Source organism: Bufo bufo, chromosome 7 (assembly GCF_905171765.1).
Source record: "Bufo bufo chromosome 7, aBufBuf1.1, whole genome shotgun sequence".
NCBI lineage: Eukaryota > Metazoa > Chordata > Amphibia > Anura > Bufonidae > Bufo > Bufo bufo.
Window position 1 is genome coordinate 143,573,716 of NC_053395.1, and position 19,560 is coordinate 143,593,275.

The 19,560-nt window shown below is 45.9% G+C and overlaps 1 protein-coding gene across 1 annotated transcript in view; it reads left to right on the forward strand.

Annotated features, from left to right (window-relative positions):
- LOC121008794 (aldehyde oxidase-like) overlaps window positions 1-19,560 on the forward strand; it is a 223,558-nt gene that overhangs the window by 37,354 nt on the left and 166,644 nt on the right. The gene's annotated exons all lie outside the window — the stretch shown is intronic.

Sequence of the window (19,560 nt, forward strand, 5' to 3'; positions counted from 1 at the left end):
GCTAGAGGGCTGCAAATGGCATCAAAATGTGGTTAAGAGCATGGCAAGTGCTCTGCAAACAAATGTAGATAGGGAAATGACTTTAAATTACATAAAATACGTAAAAATAAAAAATAAAAAATAATCTTGATCTAGGAGGACAAGGTCCATATGAAGTAGGAGGCTAATGAGGCGGTGGATGTGGCGGTGTAGGTGAAAGCGCCGGTGGAGGAGGTAGCCTACACTGTGTTTTGGTTTAAAATTTATTTATATTTTTTTAAATTAGGGTACACCCCAAAACATTGGGAAATATAACCTGTGATAACCCCCTCCAGCCGTGCTAAACACACGTTCAGACGATACACTGGCTTCAGGGCAGGCCAGCCCCTTAAGGCGTAAAGGGCAAGCTCAGGCCATTTGCCCAATTTGGAGACCCAGAAGTTGAAGGGGGCAAACCCATCATTCAGTACGTGTAGGCGTGTGCACACATACTGCTCCACCATGTCGCACGTCCCCGTGATGTCCACGATCCAATTGTCATGAATGGTGTTGCAGAAAACTGGAAGTTATGAATAAACATCCGACTGACTTGATCCCAAACCAAGGAACATATGGGTGAGCCCTATAAAACCCCTAGAGCTCTCCCTGACTGCTATGCCCATGCAAAGGTCTTTATGATAGACGATGGCATGCCCTCGTACCTAGACTGTGTGACACCTGAAAACCCTATAATAGTGAGGGGACACGACCACCGGCTCCCTGCACTAAATACGGAGGGAGTCAGGGTCACCAAGAATCAAGCCAGCACGGAAACACAAATAAAGGAAAAAGACTTATCTGAGGAATCAGTAGTTGCAGCCTCCAGCAGTGACCACAATCCAGGAAGTTGTATAAACTGCAAAGTGAGGCAGTATGGGAGGGAATATAAATGGAGGCAATCAGTGTAAATAGGTGACAGCTGGGAGAAGGAAATGAGATGACAAAGTGAAACCAAAACAAAGAACATCATGCAAGAGGTACAGAAGAACGTCTGTCAGACTTTCTCAGAGAGCTGGCGGTGACAGTACCCCTCCCTCTACGAGTGGACTCCGGACACTCAGAACCCACCTTCTCAGCATGGGACCTATGAAAAGCCCTGATGAGACGAGTGGCCTTAATGTCCGCCACTGGGACCCACATCCTCTCCTCAGGACCATAACCTTCCCAATGAACGAGGTACTGGAGAGAACCACGGATAATGCGAGAATCCACAATCCTAGAGACCTGAAATTCAAGATTACCATCAACAACAATCGGAGGAGGAGGCAAAGAGGAAGGTACAGTGGGTTGGACATACGGTTTTAATAGGGATCTGTGAAAAACATTATGGATCTTCCAAGTCTGAGGAAGATCAAGACGGAAGGCAACGGGATTGATGACGGACAAGATCTTGTAATGCCCAATAAACTTAGGACCCAACTTCCAGGAGGGAACCTTCAGTTTGATATTCTTTGTAGACAATCACACCAGATCACCCACATTCAGATACGGACCAGGCACACGTCTCTTATCCGCCACACGCTTATATCTCTCACTCATCCTCTTCAGATTACCCTGAATCTTTTGCCAAATAAATGACAAAGACGAGGAAAATCTCTCCTCATCAGGTAAACCAGAGGACCCCTCTCCAGAGAATGTCCCAAACTGCGGATGAAACCCATATGCACCAAAAAATTGTGACTTATCAGAGGACTCCTGGCGACGGTTATTTAAAGCAAACTCCGCAAGGGACAAAAAAGAACACCAATCCTCCTGATTCTCTGCCACAAAACAGCGCAGATATGTCTTCAGATTCTGATTGACGCATTCGGTCTGGCCATTCGACTGCAGGTGAAAAGCAGAGAACGACAACCGAACCCCCAAGCGAGAACAGAAGGCCTTCCAGTATCTGGAAAAAAACTGCGTGCCCCTATCAGAAACTATGTCTGAAGGAATGCCATGCAATTTGACAATGTGATCAACAAATGCTTGCGCCAGTGTCTTAGCATTGGGTAACCCAGGAAAGGGAATGAAATGTGCCATTTTGCTAAAACGGTCCACTGCTACCAGAATCACAGTCTTCCCCGAGGAACGAGGCAGGTCCGTAATGAAGTCCATGGACAGATGCGTCCAAGGACGGGAAGGAATGGGTAACGGGAGGAGAGAACCCGAAGGCCGTGAATGAGGGACCTTGGCACGAGCGCAGGTCTCGCAGGCTGCCACAAAACCCTCAACCGTCTTACGAAGAGCCGGCAACCAGAATCTCCAAGCAATGAGATCCACTGTGGCTCTACTCCCCGGGTGCCCAGCAAGGACAGTATCGTGGTGCTCCTTAAAAACCTTGTGTCGTAAAGCGAGAGGCACAAACAACCTCCCAGGAGGACAAAGATCAGGAGCCTCTGCCTGGGCTGCCTGAACTTCTGCCTCCAAATCAGGATAAAGAGCAGAGACGACCACCCCTTCAGCCAAAATGGGACCCGGGTTTTCAAAGTTCCCCCCTCCCGGAAAACAACGTGACAGGGCATCAGCCTTCACATTTTTAACCCCAGGGCGGAACGTGACAACAAAATTAAACCTAGAAAAGAATAAAGACCATCTGGCCTGTCTCGGGTTCAGACGCTTGGCTGATTCCAAGTAGGCCAGATTCTTATGGTCGGTAAACAAGGTAATAGGGTGTCTGGCTCCCTCTAGCCAATGGCGCCATTCCTCAAAAGCTAATTTGATGGCCAACAACTCCCTATCTCCTACATCGTAATTTCTCTCTGCAGAGGAGAGTTTCCTTGAGAAAAAGGCACACGGTCGCCATTTGGCAGGAGAGGGACCCTGAGACAAGACCGCACCCACACCCACCTCAGAAGCGTCCACCTCAACAATGAAAGGCAGAGAGACATCAGGTTGTACCAAGATGGGAGCGGAAGAAAAACTTTGATACTAGAAAAGGCCTTAAGCACATCTACCGACCAGGAGGAAAAATCTACCCCCTTTTTAGTCATATCAGTGAGTGGCTTAACAACAGAGGAATAGTTCAAAATTAACTTTCTGTAATAATTGGCAAAACCCAAAAACCGCATCAGTGCCTTCTGATTCTCAGGAAGCTCCCAATCAAGCACAGCGCGGACCTTCTCAGGGTCCATGCGACAACCAGAAGCGGAGAGAAGAAAACCCAGAAATTGAATCTCCAGTTTAGCGTACAATTTATTCTCCCGCAGAATGAGCAAGACCTGGCGTAGGTGGTCCCTATGAGTTTTGAAATCAGGAGAAAAAAAATCAAAATGTCATCTAGATGCACCAGTACAAATTTCCCATTACATGATAAAAAATGCTGTTCACAAAATGTTGGAAGACGGCTGGAGCATTCATCAAACCAAAGGACAAAACCAAATTCTCTAAATGGCCCTCAGGGGTATTGAAGGCCGTCTTCCATTCGTCCCCTTCCCTGACCCTGACTAGGTTGTATGCCCCTCTTAAATCCAACTTAGAAAAAACTTTAGCCCCAACAATCTGGTTAAACAGGTCCGGGATCAGAGGAAGCGGATAAGGGTCACGAATTGTGATACAGTTCAGCTCCCTGAAATCCAGACATAATCTTAAAGAACCATCATTTTTCTTAACAAAAAAAAAACCAGCGGCAACAGGTGACTTCGAGGGTCGGATTGTCCCTTTCTCAGGCTCTCAGAGATATAAGTACGCATAGCGACTCTTTCAGGTTAGGAGAGATTGTATAAACGTGATTTTGGCAGCTTGGCGCCTGGGATGAGATTAATAGGGCAATCGTACTCCCTTCGAGGGGGCAGCTCCTGGACACCACTCTCTGAAAACACATCCGAAAATTCAGAGAGAAAAGATGGTACAGTCTTGGTAGAAACCTCTGAAAGAGACACCGTGAGGCAATTCTCTCTGCAAAAGTCACTCCAACCATTTATTTGCCTTACTTGCCAATCAATGGTGGGGTTATGTTTAGTGAGCCAGGGTAGCCCCAACACTAGAGGAGGAGGTAATCCGCTTAGGACGAAACATGACATATCCTCAACATGAGCATCAGCCACAGTCAAACGGATATCTTCTCTATCAACTTTCGATGTTCTTTTATGCGCCTACCATGGTGATCACGGGTGGTGGGGAATCAGGGTTTCAGGCCGGAGAGGGAGCCTGAGAAAAGGATATCACATCCAAGGGAGGTCAATGGATGAAATTAAATGTAATTGAGCGGAAATGTGGGACAAAGTATTAAAGCATAAGCTTCCAAGTTAAGGAGGGGACGCACGGCAATTACCCACTCCCGACTTGGGAAGGTAGTGACGATAAATAACAATACAGGACTCTTAAGATGCCCTGTTATTGAAATGATTAATAAAAAAATTATAGGCAATGTCACTGGGGTATTTAGGATTTGGAAACGTTAGCCAGGAGAGGCCCTGCTTCCGCTTTGTTCACTCTAGATAACTTCTGCCTGATCGCACGTCCTTGTGACGTCCACGATCAATTTAGATATCTTCTCTATCAACTTTCAATGTTATTTTCTGAGCCTACCATGTTGATCACAGTTATCGGCAAATCAGGGTTCCACGCCGGAGAGGGAGCGGGAGAAAGGGAGTCCTCATCCAAGGGAGGTCAATGGCTGCAATGGGATTAAGCGGAAATGTGGGACAAGTTATTAAAGCAGAAGGATCGAATGAAAGGGCCAATTAAAGACGAATGTCACTTATGCAGAGAAGAGGATTTTCATCGCCAGAAATGGGTTAATGTCACCCACCAATGGAACAGATTATTTGAAAAAATTTCGGTCCCTGTTACCTATGCAGAGCAGGGGTTTATTCACGGCAAAAATTTTAAAATGTCACCCAAGAATGTAACAGAAAAATTTGTGAAATTTATTAACCTGTCTACTAGGTAGAGCAGGGGTATATCACAGCCAAAAATTTGTGAATTTCACCCGAAAATGTAACAGACAAATTAGTGAAATGACATAAAATAAAATAAAATACGTACAAATAAAAAAAAAAAAATAGATTTATGAGGTGGAGGTCCATATGGAGGCGGTGGACGTAGCAGTGTAGGTGGAAGCGGCGGTGGAGGAGGACGAGGTAGCCAACACTGGTTTTTGGTTTTAATATTTTATTTTTATTAGGGCACGCTCCAAAAGAGTGTGAAATATCCAAAATACAAGAATGAGCAATTGCGCTGCAGTATAACAATGGCTGGTTAGTGCCGGTATACATGTCTATTCTGCACAAGGTACGGACAAATCCTGTGAGATCCATGCCTGGTTCATTTTAATGAATGTGAGCTTGTCCACATTGGCTGTGGACAGGCGGCTGCGCTTGTCTGTGATAACGCCCCCTGCCGTGCTAAACACACTTTCAGACAATACACTGGCTGCAGGGCAGGCCAGCACCTCCAGGGCGTAAAGGGCAAGGCCATGTGCCCAATTTGGAGACCCAGAAGTTGAATGGGGCAGACCCATCAGTCAGTACGTGTAGGCGTGTGCACACATACTGCTCCACCATGTTGCTGAAATGCTGCCTCCTGCTAAGACGTTCCATATCAGCTGGTGGTGCTGGTTGTTGTGGCGTGCTGACAAAGCTTTTCCACATTTCGGCCATGCTAACCCTGCTTTCTGAGGTGCTGGCGGTGCCCCAGCTGCGTTGGCGACCTCTTCCTCCTCCTCTGCCTTCGCCTTGTGCTTCCACTGTGCCTCCGCTGTCAGATGGGAATGCCACCAGCAGCAGATGGGAAGGCCGAAGTTACGCTTGCACCGCAGACAGGCGAGCAGCAGCAGGGTGAGAACGCCGAAAGCGCGCACAGACGTCCCGCACTTTATGCAGCAGCTCTGACATATCGGGGTAATTTTTAAGGAATCTCTGCACTACCAAATTCAGCAAATGCACCAGGCAAGGGATGTACGTCAAGTCCCATAGCTGCTACGAGATTTTGCCTATTATCGCACACCACCAGGCCGGAGTTGAGGCTCACTGGCACCAACCACTCATCGGTCTGTTGTTCAAGGCCCGTCCACAGCTCCTGCGTGGTGTGGGGTTTGTCCCCCAAACAGACAAGTTTTAAAACTGCCTGCTGTCGTTTACCCCTGGCTGTACTGAAGTCGGTGGTGAAGGTGTTACGCTAACCGAATGAGGAGCCGGTAGAGGATGAGGAAGCGGAGTAGGAAGCAACAGGAGGCAAACTGAAGCGCCCTGCAATCCTCGGTGGTGGAAGGACATGCGCCAAACTGCTATCCGCCTCAGGCCCAGCCGCCACTGCATTTACCCAGTGTGCTGTTATGGAGATATAACGTCCCTGACCGTGCTTACTGGTCCACGTATCCGTAGTGAGGTGCACCTTGCCACAGATGGCATTGCGCAGTGCACACTTGATTTTGTCCCCCACTTGATTGTGCAGGGAAGGGATGGCACGCCTGGAAAAGTAGTGGTGGCTGGGCACGACGTACTGTGGGACAGCCACCGCCATAAGGCTTTTAAAACTCTCCGTCTCCACCAGACGGAATGACAGCATTTCAAAGGCCAGTCATTTTGAAATGCTGGCATTCAGGGCCAGGGATCGCGGGTGGGTAGAGGGGTACTTCCTCTTCCGCTCCAGTGTTTGGGAGATGGAGAGCTGAACGCTTCTGTGGGACATTGTGGAGATGCTTGGTGACCCAGATGGTGGTGTTGCTGGCAAATCCTCTGTTTGTGGGATGGCAGGTGGCACTGTCACTCCAGAGGTGGATGAAGAGGCTGAGACTGCAGCAGAGGAGGAAGCAGGAGGAGCCAGAGAACTTTCTTGGTTTTTGAGGTGTCTACTCCACTGCAGCTCGTGCTTTGCACTTAGATGCTTGGTCATGCAGGTTGTGCTCAGGTTGAGAACGTTTATGCCTCGCTTCAGGCTCGGATTGCACAGCATGCAAACCACTCGTGTCTTGTCATCAGCACATTGTCTGAAGAACTGCCACGCCAGGGAACTCCTTGGAGCTGGCTTTTATTGTGCTCGGTCACTTGCTGCGGTGGGCAGTAGCAGGTGTACTGTCTAGGAGACGGCCGCTCCACTTTTGCACCCTGCTCCCTCTTCTGCTGTGCTGGTGGCTCTGTGCGACCACCGCCTCTTCCTCCGAACAACACAGGTCACTCGCATGACCTTGATTCCATGTGGTGTCGAGGAACTCATCGTCCTCCACATCATCTTCCACCCAGTCTGCACCCCTGCCCTCCTTGTCAGCCTGCACACTTTCGAAAGCCACAGCAGTTGGCACCTTTGTTTCGTCATCATCCGAGACGTGCTGCGATGGTCCTCCCATGTACTCATCTTGAAACATAAGTGGTTGGGCTTTGGTGCACTTAATCTCTTCCACTTCTGGGGCAGGGCTAGGTGGATGGCCCTGGGAAACCCTGCTAACAGAGTCATCAAAAAGCAGAACAGACTGCTGCATGACTAGGGGCTCAGACTGCTTGGCTAATTCGCAAAGGGGCGAGGTGAAAAACTGATGGACATTGGCTGCAGGTGCCAACTCTGATCTTTCAGCAGGAGACTGGGTGGGAGACAATGTGAAGGAACTGGAGGCACTGTCAGCCACCCAATCTACTATCGCCTGTACTTGTTCTGGCCTCACCATTTGCAGAGCCGCATTAGGCCCGACCAAATACCGCTGAAGGTTCTGTTGACTACTCGCACCTGAGGAAGGTGTTTCAATTGTGCGTGTAGCTGGCACAGATCAACCACGTCCTCTCCCTGCAACAGGAGCTCCAGCAGCAGCACCACAACCGGGGCCACGTCACTTATTTGACGCTCTCCTCATATTTCTCAAATTTACACTGCGTGCAGAATTATTAGGCAAATGAGTATTTTGACCACATCATCCTCTTTATGCATGTTGTCTTACTCCAAGCTGTATAGGCTCGAAAGCCTACTACCAATTAAGCATATTAGGTGATGTGCATCTCTGTAATGAGAAGGGGTGTGGTCTAATGACATCAACACCCTATATTAGGCAACTTCCTTTCCTTTGGCAAAATGGGTCAAAAGAAGGACTTGACAGGCTCAGAAAAGTCAAAAATAGTGAGATATCTTGCAGAGGGATGCAGCACTCTAAAAATTGCAAAGCTTCTGAAGCGTGATCATCGAACAATCAAGCGTTTCATTCAAAATAGTCAACAGGGTCGCAAGAAGCGTGTGGAAAAACCAAGGCGCAAAATAACTGCCCATGAACTGAGAAAAGTCAAGCGTGCAGCTGCCAAGATGCCACTTGCCACCAGTTTGGCCATATTTCAGAGCTGCAACATCACTGGAGTGCCCAAAAGCACAAGGTGTGCAATACTCTGAGACATGGCCAAGGTAAGAAAGGCTGAAAGACGACCACCACTGAACAAGACACACAAGCTGAAACGTCAAGACTGGGCCAAGAAATATCTCAAGACTGATTTTTCTAAGGTTTTATGGACTGATGAAATGAGAGTGAGTCTTGATGGGCCAGATGGATGGGCCCGTAGCTAGATTGGTAAAGGGCAGAGAGCTCCAGTCCGACTCAGACGCCAGCAAGGTGGAGGTGGAGTACTGGTTTGGGCTGGTATCATCAAAGATGAGCTTGTGGGGCCTTTTCGGGTTGAGGATGGAGTCAAGCTCAACTCCCAGTCCTACTGCCAGTTTCTGGAAGACACCTTCTTCAAGCAGTGGTACAGGAAGAAGTCTGCATCCTTCAAGAAAAACATGATTTTCATGCAGGACAATGCTCCATCACACGCGTCCAAGTACTCCACAGCGTGGCTGGCAAGAAAGGGTATAAAAGAAGAAAATCTAATGACATGGCCTCCTTGTTCACCTGATCTGAACCCCATTGAGAACCTGTGGTCCATCATCAAATGTGAGATTTACAAGGAGGGAAAACAGTACACCTCTCTGAACAGTGTCTGGGAGGCTGTGGTTGCTGCTGCACGCAATGTTGATGGTGAACAGATCAAAACACTGACAGAATCCATGGATGGCAGGCTTTTGAGTGTCCTTGCAAAGAAAGGTGGCTATATTGGTCACTGATTTGTTTTTGTTTTGTTTTTGAATGTCAGAAATGTATATTTGTGAATGTTGAGATGTTATATTGGTTTCACTGGTAAAAATAAATAATTGAAATGGGTATATATTTGTTTTTTGTTAAGTTGCCTAATAATGATGCACAGTAATAGTCACCTGCACACACAGATATCCTCCTAAAATAGCTAAAACTAAAAACAAACTAAAAACTACTTCCAAAAATATTCAGCTTTGATATTAATGAGTTTTTTGGGTTCATTGAGAACATGGTTGTTGTTCAATAATAAAATTAATCCTCAAAAATACAACTTGCCTAATAATTCTGCACTCCCTGTAGGATCTTGCCCAAAATGGGTGTTTTTTTAATAACAAAATAGAACAACAGTATCTACCGCGTGTATCTCACACGTACAGATGCAGACAAGGCCGCAAATTAAGTATTTTGCCCAAAATGGGTGTTTTTTTAATACCAGAATAGCACAGCAGTATTTAAAGGGTGTATCTCACAATGACAGATGCAGCAAAGGCTGCAAAATTAAGATTTTTGCCCTAAATGGGTGTTTTTTTAATACCAGAATAGCACAGCAGTATCTAAAGCATGTATCTCACACGTACAGATGCAGACAAGGCCGCAAATTAAGATTTTTGCCCAAAATGGGTGTATTTTTAATACCAGAATAGCACAGCAGTATCTAAAGCGTGTATCTCACATGTACTGATGCAGACAAGGCCGCAAATTAAGATTTTTGCCCAAAATTGGTGTTTATTTAATACCAGAATAGAACTAAAGTATCTAAAGGGTGTATCTCACAATGACATATGCAGCAAAGGCTTCAAAATTAAGTTTTTTGCCCTGAATGGGTGTTTTTTAATAGCAGAATAGAACAACAGTATCTAAAGGGTGTACCTCACACGTACATATGCAGACAAGGCTGCAAAATTAAGATTTTTGCCCTAAATTTGTGTTTTTTTAAATACCAGAATATGACAGCAGTATATAACGCTTGAATTTTACACGTACAGATGCAGACAAGGCCGCAAATTAAGTATTTTGCCCAAAATGGGTGTTTTTTTAATACCAGAATAGCACAGCAGTATCTAAAGTGTGTATCTCACACTGACAGATGCAAACAAGGCCGCAAATTAAGTATTTTGCCCTAAATGGGTGTTTTTTAAAACCCAGAACATTATAGCTGTATTTCTAGCTTAAATTGCACACTGACTAATGCGGCAGAGGCTCCAGATAGAGGGTATTGCCAAAAACTGGTGTTTTTTCAAAGCCAGAAAATTATTGAAGTATTTCAAGCAAAAAGGCTGCAATATCAAGTATTTTGCCCAAAATGGGTGTTTTTTGAATAACAGAATATGACAGCAGTATATAACGCTTGAATTTCACACGTACAGATGCAGCAAGGGTGTTTTTTAAAACCCAGAAAATTAAAGCTGTATTTCTGGCTTAAATTGCACACTGACTAATTGTCACTACCAGAGCTTTGGGACGTTCTCACAGCTCTGTTTCTCCACCCCTGTGATGATGTCACTACTAGAGCTGGGAGGCGTTCTCACTACTCTGTTTACTTCTGGTTTCTTTCACCACAGCTGTCCTTCATGTGTTTGATTTCCCTCTCTTTATATCACCCCTCCTCCTATGATAGGATGTGGATTATAGTTCTCACTTCAGTTGTGGCTCTTGCTTTGGTTTCTTCACTTGTAGCTATCAGTCCACTGGACCTGTGTTCTGCTGCAGCTAGCACTCCGGATTTTGCCAGCCTGTCCTTGGATCCGTCTTCTCTGCGGCTACAACACCTTCAGCTAAGTCTGCAGACATTGTTGTATTCCTGTTTGTTTTCTGACTGGATCTGAGGTGGCCATGGTTCCCTCCATATACTGAGTAGGGCACTGGTGGCCGTGCCCCTTCCACTATTGTAGGGGTTACAGTGGTCATTAGTCTTAGGCACGTGGGCATGCCTCGTTCCGCCTTTTGGATCCGGGCATGTGCTTTAGCAGAATAGGGAAAGCGTTGAGGGTCGGACAGGGGTCACCCTTTATCCTCCCTAGTTCTGGGTCCAGTCAGTTGCTCTGTACTGTGAATTACTATCGTTGCTCACATACACCCGTGACACTAATGCGCAGTGGCGTCGCCGGGGGGGGGGGGGGCCAGAGGGGGCCACGCCCCCCCCTACATCACGCTGTGCCCCCCCCAACTAAAATGCCCCCCCAAGTGAGCCGCCACAGTCGGGCACAGGGAGATGAGCGCTTCCATTGCGCTCATCTACATAGTCATCTGCCTGTTCTGCGGCCGGGCAGGGGAGGGAGAGGCGTGTCCCTTCCTCTGATAGGCTGCCGGCCTAGTGCCTGCAGCCTATCAGAGGCCGGTGCAGGCGGCGCGATGACGTCATTGCGACGCCTGAGCCATACAGCGCGGGACACAGGCCGGAAGAGGCCTGCATCGCATCGCTGACATGGAGGTAAGTATAAGTGTTTTTTTTTTTTTTTACAATAGTTTTACAGGCACATTAGGGGGGCTCTTGTTACTGGCACATTGGGGGGGCTTGTTACTAGCACATTGGGGGGGCTTATTACTGGCACATGATGGGGGGGCTTATAACTGGCACATGATGGGAGGGCTTATTACTGGCACATGATGGGGGGCTTATTACTGGCACATGATGGGGGCTTATTACTGGCACGTGATGGGGGGCTTATTACTGGCACGTGGTGGGGGGCTTATTACTGGCACGTGATGGGGGCTTATTACTGGCACATGATGGGGGGCTTATTACTGGCACGTGATGGGGGCTTATTACTGGCACGTGATGGTGGCTTATTACTGGCACGTGATGGGGGCGTATTACTGGCACGTGATGGGGGACTCTGTACAGTAGCATTTTATACTGGGACACATTATGGTGGGTACTATGGGGAAGGGGGGAGAGGAGTACTATGGAGTCATCTATGGGGGGCACTAAGAAGGGGTATTTTATACTTGCAAATTATGGGGGACACTGAGGGCATCTACTGGGGCACGATATATGAGGCATTTTATACTGGTACATTATGGGGGGCACTAGGAGGAAGGGGGAGAGGAGCACTATGGGGGCATTTACTTGGGTCACTGTATAGGGGTATTTTTTTACTGGCACATTATGGGGGACATTAGCTCAACTGGGGGCATTACAAGGGGGTATTTTATTCACGGTCACATTATAAGGAGAATTATTTCTACTGGGGGGGCATTATGGTGGGCTTTATTACTCCCCCATGGTATGACCCCCTAGTAGCAGCACCAGCCTCTCCCTGCTCTGCTATCCCTCTGCCTCTTCTCCAAATCCTTATTATGAAATCTTTCTCATTAGGATAAAACACAACATCAGCTCCGCCGAGCCCCCCAGCCAAAGTGTTGAAGTGGTGTCCGAGATCCCCAAGGGCCAAGTCAAGTAATTGTAAGTTTTCATGTGAAATATGTTTATATTATACACATATAGCATACACTGTGCCACAGAATATACAGTATAAATGTAAAATTGAGTAAGATGTCGCACTAGGAACACTCAAACGACACCAGGTGCTCCTGTAAATTGAGGCCACTCACTCAATTTAGAAAAGCATATACGTATATAGGTGAACAGGGCACTCAAGGATAGCTGCGACCGTGTATTTAAGGCAAAGATGAGCTTTATTGATAATATAAATATATTTGATGCATAAAACAATCAAGAATGCAGTAGAATAAATAGGTTATTAACAAATAAATATAATGAATATTCGACAGAGCAAAGGCTATTATTCGATTAATCAGCAAATATTCAATAGTCCAATATTGTAAATCTTGGATCCAATGATTGTGAACATCCAAAGACTTGTTTGCAATAATTCTATTCGTTTTTTACTTTCATATTGAGACAACAGTCATATGCTTTGCAGTTATTCAAATAGTCGCGGCGGCGTATACCTCTACACTGTGCCACACAATGTACAGTATACCTCTACACTGTGTAGTCTGTTCTATAAGCACCCTTGTTCTGTGGCAGCGGACAGAAAATAATCTGGAAGTGCCCCTCTCGAGACCAGGCTCTGGATCCGCCACTGGTCTGGACCGCTCACAGGAGTGTACATTTCTTCTAAACTGTAATACGTATACTCTGACCTGCAGAAATCAGCACTCGCTCGGTAACAACTAACAGGCAGTGCCTGTAGGCTGTAGCCTGGTCCTGTTACCCAAGCTAGCTGAGTGGTGTAAGGTTAGGGTACTAGTAGAGATGAGCGGCCGCTTAATCCTGATTTAAAGTTAAAGTTACTGCAGGATATGGATTACAGTTTAGAAATGTCAAATGTACACTCCTGTCAGTGGCGGGGAGGGGGATCTGTGGATGACACTGTTATAGGGAGGGGGATCTCTGGATTTCACTGTTAGTGTCACGACCATGGTCATGATCGTGACTCTTTGGTCGCATGCAGTTGTCAGCGGTTTCCTTTTGTTGTCATTAACAAGTGAGGGCTCTGTGTATGTTGCCTCATGTGTGGTTGCCGCTGGCAACATGATGTGGTTGGCAGTGTAGCAGCCGGAGCTGGTGCTAGGCTGCTCGCTGTCATAGCATGCGGTTGCCTCTGGCAACGTGTGGTTGAATGTGTTCACTGTCTATGTTTGGTGTGCACGGTATTTAGTTGTGTGTGCATTTCCCTTTAAGTGACACTTTCCTCCACTTGTGGTTTCCCGTGGCAACGTGTGGTATTGTGCATGTGGTGGCAGTGTCTCGGCCTTCTGGCTGATCCCCAGGACATGGTTGCCACGCATGCCGTTGCTGGTGGTAACAGGTGGAGTGTGTGTTTGTTTGTACTTTTCCCCTTTACGTAGCTTCCATCCCTTGCCTGGTATTGGAAGGGTTAATTCCCTTCCTAGTGTGTGAACATTGGGTGTGTCTGTGTGTGGGTGTGGCTACTTGGGGCTATTTAGCTCCTGCTGGATGCCAGTAGCTGAGGGGTACTCCAGCCATGGTGTTTGCTGGAGTCATCCTCCTGGTATTATACCATCTTCCAGCGAGGGCCACCCTTGTGGTCATAAAACTAATGTATGATGTTAAGTTGATGTGTTATCCTTTCTATGTTTATTACAGCTATGGATGTCCTGGTTACCTGTGTGTTTTGTGGTGTGCTGTCTCCTTAGTGTTTGTGCGGACAGCAGTACTGGTGCATGGGTTCCAGTCAGCAAAGCTGTGGCAGGTAGATTTGGAACTAGTGTTGTTCACCTGCCATATCCATATGTCTGTATTTGTTCCCCCTTCCTTGCAGCTTGGCCAGTGAGACTCCTGTTCGTCCGTGTCCTGAAGGAACAGGTCGTCTTACCCTGCTCCTAAGTCCAGGAATTTCCTTAGGGCTAATAGGGACCCTAGGTTCCGGAGTATGAGCCCTCCTACCTTCTGGCTTGGCTAATACGGATAGGAGTCAGGGTCAGCATTAGGGACGCGATAGGAGGTGACCTGCTCCCTGATCCTGTGGTCCTGGCCTAGCAGCAACCATCCATCTGCTAACATCGCACGGCTGAGAGTTTCCCCTACTCTCAGTTGTGACAGTTATAGGGAGGGGGATCTGTGGATGACACTGTTATAGGGAGGGGGATCTGTGGATGACACTGTTATGTAGGGGGAAATGGGGATGACACTGTCATGGGGTGGATCTGTGGATGACACATATAGCATAAGATGCTATATATGGTATGTGTCATCCACAGATTCCCCCCATAGCAGTGTCATCCACAGATCTCCCTCCCTATAAAAGTGTCATCCACAGGCAACTAGGACATGTTGAAATCTGAGTGATTGTTTTATTTTTTTAAAAACCACAGACAGCAGGACTTTTCTTCCCTGTTGCGGTTTTAGGTATTGGGTAAAGTATCGCAGCATTTCTAAGCGTACTTGTATAAATGTATCGTTGTTATAGCTGCCCCCCCCCCCCTACTTTTGTCCTGGCCCCCAGTGTGCCCCCCCAAAATTTGAAAGCTAGAGACACCACTGTTAATGCGGCAGAGGCCCCAGATGGAGCGTATTGCAAAGAATTGGTGTTTTTTGAAACCCAGGTATTTCAAGCTTGTTTTAACAATAACAGATGCAGCAAAGACTGCAATATTAAGTACTTTGCCCAAAATGCATTTTTTTTTACTAACAGAATATGACAGCAGTATATAACGCTTAAATTTCACACATACAGATGCAGCAAGGGCTGTAAAATTTAGTATTTTGCCCAAAAAGGCTTTTTTTTAACTCAGAAAATTATAGCTGTATTTCTAGCTTAAATTGCACACTGACTAATGCGGCAGAGGCCCAAGATGGAGGGTATTGCCAAAAATGGGTGTTTTTTCAAAGCTAGAAAATTATTGAAATATTTCAAGCTTGTTTTAACAATCACAGATGCAGCAAGGGCTGCAATATTAAGTACTTTGCCCAAAATAGTTTTTTTTTTTACTAACAGAATATGACAGCAGTATATAACACTTGAATTTCACACGTACAGATGCAGAAAGGGCTGTAATATTGAGTATTTTGCCCAAAAATGGGGGTTTTTTAAAACCCAGAAAATTATAGCTGTATTTCTAGCTTAAATTGCACACTGACTAATGCTGCAAAGGTACCAGATGTAGGATATTGCCAAAAATGGGTGTTTTTTTAAAACCCAGATTATTATTGCAGTATTTCAAGCTTGGATTTGAATGTCAGAAAAGCACATATGCAGTGCTGGTGCACTGAGCTTGCATAAAATGGCCGCCGCCGCCCACCTAACTAACAGACAGATAAAAGTTATTTTTCTCTGTCACTGGGCTCAGGACAGGGAAAAAAGATTGTGCACTGCACCCACACAACAAAATCTATGTAGATCGCTGAGTTCAATTGCAGTTCTGATTAAAGATTCTTTCCTATTCTCTCCCTCACAGCAGCAGCATCCTATCCCTACACTGAGCACAGCAGAGTGACGTACAGCACTACGTGACTCCAGCTTATATAGAGGCTGGGTCACATGCTGCACTGGCCAATCACAGCCATACCATTAGTAGGCATGGCTTCTAAGGGCACAGAGTTAAACGCTTGTTGATTGGCTGCTCTGCAGCCTTTCAAAAAGCACCAATAAATTGCCGAACCCGAACCCAAACTTTTACTGAAATGTTCGGGGTCCAAAAATCCTAAAGTTCGGTACCAACTTGAACTTTACAGTTCGGGTTCGCTCAACCCTATTTATGACCCCTTAGTACCCAAACACAGTAGAATGCTTCTATAATGCCCCCACCAGTAGTTTGGTCCCCTTAGTGGCCCGCTTACAGTAGTGCTGGCCTCTTAGTGGCCCCCCCCCCTTACAGTACTGTTGCCCCTGTGGTGTTTATAAAAGAAGGCTGTTTGAAGTTTCCTAGGACAGTGATGTCACATTTATTGGTCTCTTTCCCTATGTGTCCCATTCAATACCAAGCATACTCACTATATTATGCACTGTGCTGTGCTTAGTATGCTGTGAGGAGGCTGCAGCACTCATCTGAGTGTTGCATCGCTTGCAAACTGCTGATCGGCTGGGGTGTAACCCCTACTCATGTGATATTGATGACCTATACTGAGGATAGATGAATACAAGCGGTATCAGCAGCATCTCACATCATCGACTTTATTGAGACTTTAAAGCAATGATACACATAGCAGCAACGTTTCGGCTGATAAACAGCCTTTGTCAAGCCTGTTCACATTGTATTACATCCGACACTGCTGAATATTATATACATATATGTATTCAATTGTGTAGATCATAGCATCAATTAGACCGTTCGGCGTTCCATTAGTTAGACAGTTCGGCCCGAGGTTACCATGGCAACCCACAACGCCATGAGAGGCATTCAGGTATCCACAGATGCCCCAATAACATAAACTCCAATCAGCCACCTGTATATATATACTTCAATGTTGTAGCGATCCACACTACATTATATAGATATAGATATAATGTCTATACTGCATTATATAGACATTATATAGATATAGAATATATATATAGTGTCTCCCGATTGGGGATATTGTGACATAAATATAGCGTGACCTGATCGCACTTGTGGGTCTGACATTGCTGAATTATACGGAATAATTATTTGGGTAGTTTGGCATCTATGTCCCTCATCTATATAATGCAGTTTAGATCGCTACAACATTGGGGTATATATATACAGGTGGCTGATTAAAGTTTATGTTATTGGGGCATCTGTGGATACCTGGATGCCTCTGATGGCGTTGTGGGTTGCCATGGTAACCTCGGGCCGCTCTCTGTGAGGTCAGATGGTTGCGAGTCAGCGTTGTGATGATGTAACCGGGTGCGCTGGTCGCGGCCCGATGACGTCGACGGTAGCAGAGGACGGAGCGAGATGATTCTGAGAGGTGGACCCACGGGCACATCAGAGGTAACATGGACCATGACGTAGATGATTGGACAGCTGTGCGCACATGCGCACACAGTAGTGAGGAACGCCGAATGGTCTAATTGATGCAATGATCTACACAATTGAATACATATATGTATATATTATTCAGCAGTGTCGGACGTCATGTGACGATCGGTTGGGCTTGCAGTGTGATTGGATGACATTCAGGTGAGACATGAATGCATATAAGGCTAAAGAGGGTTTAAAAAAAGGTGTATATTCATTGGTCGGATCGTACCAGTACCTTGTAATTGGATAATCTGTATGGGAGTGGCGCACTTGTTTTGAACATAAATATGTGGATGTAATACAATATGAACAGGCTTGACAAAGGCTGTTTATCAGCCGAAACGTTGCTGCTATGTGTATCATTGCTTTGAAGTCTCAATAAAGTCGATGATGTGAGATGCTGCTGATACCGCTTGTATTCATCTATATGTTCCGGCCGTTGGATCCAAGGCCATTGGTGAGCTGTTGCATCTATAAAAATACATCAGAAAGGACCGTGTTGTGCTGCTTCTACAGTCGTGGCCAAAAGTTTTGAGAATTAGATAAATATTGGAAATTGGAAAAGTTGCTGCTTACGTTTTTAGAATAGCAATTTGCATATACTCCAGAATGTTATGAAGAGTGATCAGATGAATTGCATAGTCCTTCTTTGCCATGAAAATTAACTTAATCCCAAAAAAACCTTTCCACTGCATTTCATTGCTGTCATTAAAGGACCTGCTGAGATCATGTCAGTAATCGTCTTGTTAACTCAGGTGAGCACAAGGCTGGAGATCATTATGTCAGGCTGATTGGGTTAAAATGGCAGACTTGACATGTTAAAAGGAGGGTGATGCTTGAAATCATTGTTCTTCCATTGTTAACCATGGTGACCTGCAAAGAAACGCGTGCAGCCATCATTGCGTTGCATAAAAATGGCTTCACAGGCAAGGATATTGTGGCTACTAAGATTGCACCTCAATCAACAATTTATAGGATCATCAAGAACTTCAAGGAAAGAGGTTCAATTCTTGTTAAGAAGGCTTCAGGGCATCCAAGAAAGTCCAGCAAGCGCCAGGATCGTCTCCTAAAGAGGATTCAGCTGCGGGATCGGAGTGCCACCAGTGCAGAGCTTGCTCAGGAATGGCAGCAGGCAGGTGTGAGCGCATCTGCACGCACAGTGAGGCCAAGACTTTTGGAAGATGGCCTGGTGTCAAGAAGGCCAGAAAAGAAGCCACTTCTCTCCAAAAAAAACATCAGGGACAGATTGATCTTCTGCAGAAAGTATGGTGAATGGACTGCTGAGGACTAGAGCAAAGTCATATTCTCCGATGAAGCCTCTTTCCGATTGTTTGGGGCATCTGGAAAAAGGCTTGTCCGGAGAAGAAAAGGTGAGCGCTACCATCAGTCCTGTGTCATGCCAACAGTAAAGCATCCTGAAACCATTCATGTGTGGGGTTGCTTCTCATCCAAGGGAGTGGGCTCACTCACAATTTTGCCCAAAAACACAGCCATGAATAAAGAATGGTACCAAAACACCCTCCAACAGCAACTTCTTCCAACAATCCAACAACAGTTTGGTGAAGAACAATGCATTTTCCAGCACGATGGAGCACCGTGCCATAAGGCAAAAGTGATAACTAAGTGGCTCGGGGACCACAACGTTGACATTTTGGGTCCATGGCCTGGAAACTCCCCAGATCTTAATCCCAATGAGAACTTGTGGTCAATCCTCAAGAGGCGGGTGGACAAACAAAAACCCACTAATTCTGACAAACTCCAAGGAGTGATTATGAAAGAATGGGTTGCTATCAGTCAGGAATTGGCCCAGAAGTTGGTTGAGAGAATGCCCAGTCGAATTGCAGAGGTCCTGAAAAAGAAGGGCCAACACTGAAAATACTGACTCTTTACATAAATGTCATGTAATTGTCGATAAAAGCCTTTGAAACGTATGTAATTATATTTCACTACATCACAGAAACAACTGAAACAAAGATCTAAAAGCAGTTTAGCAGCAAACTTTGTGAAAACTAATATTTGTGTCATTCTCAAAACTTTTGGCCACGACTGTACATTTGTTTATTGCTATACTGAAGATAGGTCTTCCATATTGTACACCT